The sequence below is a fragment of the Tauraco erythrolophus genome, chromosome Z (genome assembly GCF_009769465.1).
Source record: "Tauraco erythrolophus isolate bTauEry1 chromosome Z, bTauEry1.pri, whole genome shotgun sequence".
Classification (NCBI taxonomy): Eukaryota; Metazoa; Chordata; class Aves; order Musophagiformes; family Musophagidae; genus Tauraco; species Tauraco erythrolophus.
This window is the reverse complement of record NC_141496.1, coordinates 30,603,571-30,606,263: the sequence shown is the minus strand read 5'-3', so window position 1 is coordinate 30,606,263 and position 2,693 is coordinate 30,603,571.

The following is a 2,693-nucleotide window of genomic DNA, read 5'->3' as shown; positions in this document are numbered from 1 at the left end:
AGGTGCCTAGACATGGACTAGACCCCACATGCTTGCAGACTCCTTGGGAAACAAAGATGAGATCTCCTAGTAGCTTGGTGGTGAGCATTAAGGACATTTAGACAGATGGCCTCACAGCTGCATCATTCCTGAGTCATTACCAGACTCGTTTATAAAAGTGGCTGCTTCAGGAGTATGTACAGCTTTGCCCCATTTAAATACACAAACTGGCATTTGAAAGCAATTGTAGCTGCTTGTGTTCTTGCCCTGCCACACGATTGAATACTCAGCATTAGATTAATGTGCACAAGTCGCGTGGTCACTTATGAAGAAACACACTGTGCCACTATTCAGCAGCTGTCATCGGTTAGTGGTATCTTGCAAGAGAAGGGAGACTGGAAATCAGAGAAGTGAACATGGCGTTAATATCCTCTATGATTCCCTTTCCTGGTCTTCCTCCTGGAGCCATGCTCTTAGAGCTGCCATGACACTGTGGATGCTCTGCAAAGGACCATAAGGTGGTCGTCCATGTCCTTCCCAGGTCATAGCCCTCCATACCCTTCTCAGAGCCATGACGAGGGAGGCAGCTCTTCCGCAAAATAGCCAGACAGGTTCGTTAGTTTAGCTCCATCTCTCTTAAGTCCCTTTTAAAATGTGTCCATGGATGGTTGAACAGTAACTCACACATGTTTGTTGTAACCTTGATGGTCAAAAGGCATAAGCAGGGCCTAAGAGAGATGATACAGTGAGGCTACCTTGTAGGAGACTTTTAAGGGAATAATTTTGATTAATCACAGAGATCACATCTCACTGGGTTTTACCAGTAAGTCTGCTTTAATTCTCAAAAATTACAAATCTATAGAGATGCCTGTAAGTGTAACCAGTGCTGTTTGTTGTATCTTGGTCCAGAAGCACGTTGCTGTTTTTAAAGGAGATGTCTTTATTTTGAACCAAAACTTGGAGGTTTCTTTTAAAAGTGCTTCGATGCCCTTGCTTAGGTAGCAGTTTTTTTTTCACGCAGTGTATTTTGTCATTGCTGCTCTCATGCATCATTTTTTAAATCTTCCCTCATCAAATTACCACAGCTCTAGGGGTCCTGGAAAAAATGAGACTAATTGCTCACTGTAATTAAATGTTTCATATTTTATTAGACACTCCATACAATAAGCGGCATGGAGATCTCTAGATACGAAGCCTGCCATATCTTTGTATATCTCTCTCAAACACCTGATTGAATCAGTTGGGGCAAAGATTTATTTCCCTCACAACTTTTGTGTTGCAGAGATGATGTATCGTGTTGTGTCAGGGAGGCTTTGTCATCCAGACTGGCAGCTGCCAAGAATGGCCTCACCTGCGTCTGAGCGTGAGTGAAAGAGAGACAACATGAAGTCGTGTTGTATTGTCCATGGTCAGCTCATCTTACCAAGATGAAGATAACAAAAAAGGACTGAGGAGAGGCCCATAAAAGTGCAGACCTTTGCAGTGCATCCTGGTAGTCCTCAGTCAAAGCTTTAAACAGCTTTAAAAGGGAGCTCTGTTTCCTCATCCAGGGCCCAGTCAGCCAGGCTAAACAATTAATATTGTGCATGTGAGTCTCAGAAAGCTGTCAAGAAGTTAGGAGTTTGGTGTTAAATTGTATCACTGGGAGGATTTTGTGTTCTCAGTTTTCCAAAGCTAAGGTGTCATTAGTGAATTTATGAGGGTACTTTGGATGGCGATTTTCACTGTTGAAACATAAATTATTGAGAAGCCTGAAAGAACTAGCTCAGAAATAAACTGACTAAGTGCCCACAACCAGCAACTCATAAAGAAAGGAGAGAGAGAGATATGCTAGCTATAAATGCCTCATCTCCTGTGTCAGTCCTGAAGGACCTGCTCAGGAGTTGCTGGGAAGTGGTGCTGTTGCTCCAGAGGGAATGAAGCTCTTTCTCGCATTTACTTTTCTCTTTGGATATATTCTTTGATTTCCAGGTCTATTTTTCTATATCTCCTGGGTAGAAAATAAAAAGGGAGAAACACTGTAAGAGCCACGTGAAATGTATTTATTGAAATCCTGATCTCCAGAGAGAGAGAGAGAGGAAACCGTGCAAGCTGCCCTGTAAAAAAAAAAAAAAAAGAATAATATAATACGTTGCAACAGAGCCGGAAGTTCAACAATCACAAAAAAAAAAAGGGAGCCTCAACTATAAAATTCAGAATTAAAACAAAGAAACCACATGAAATATCTATTCAAGCACAGAAAAAATAAAAAGGGAAAGAACAGCCATAAAGAAGATACATTAAAAATGACCTTAAACATCATGTTGAATCTGTACCACTTCACTAGATTGCTTGGGACCTGTATTTTAGGGCTTCAGAACATTAGGCTCTGGATATTGCCTTGGAAACCTGACATAGCATTGTGTACTCGGACAACGGTGTCCGTACCATCGTTCCTGAGGTCCGGTGCATGCTAGTGAGAGGGTGAGTGTTTTCCTCTTTGTGCACTGCTGAATTTCTCAGTCCTTTTTTTCTCAGCAGAGGAGACAGTCATCATTTAATTACAGTGGGCTGCTTGAGTTGCAGGCTGCCAGTATCGTTAACAAGCTGGTTTCCCATGATACTAAATAGCATAGTCCTGAGGACAGGGCTGAACTGGGAAGCAGGGAACCTGCCTGCTCTACCCAGGCATGCCCTTGGCCTGTTGTGTGACTATTGGCACACTGTGTCACCTC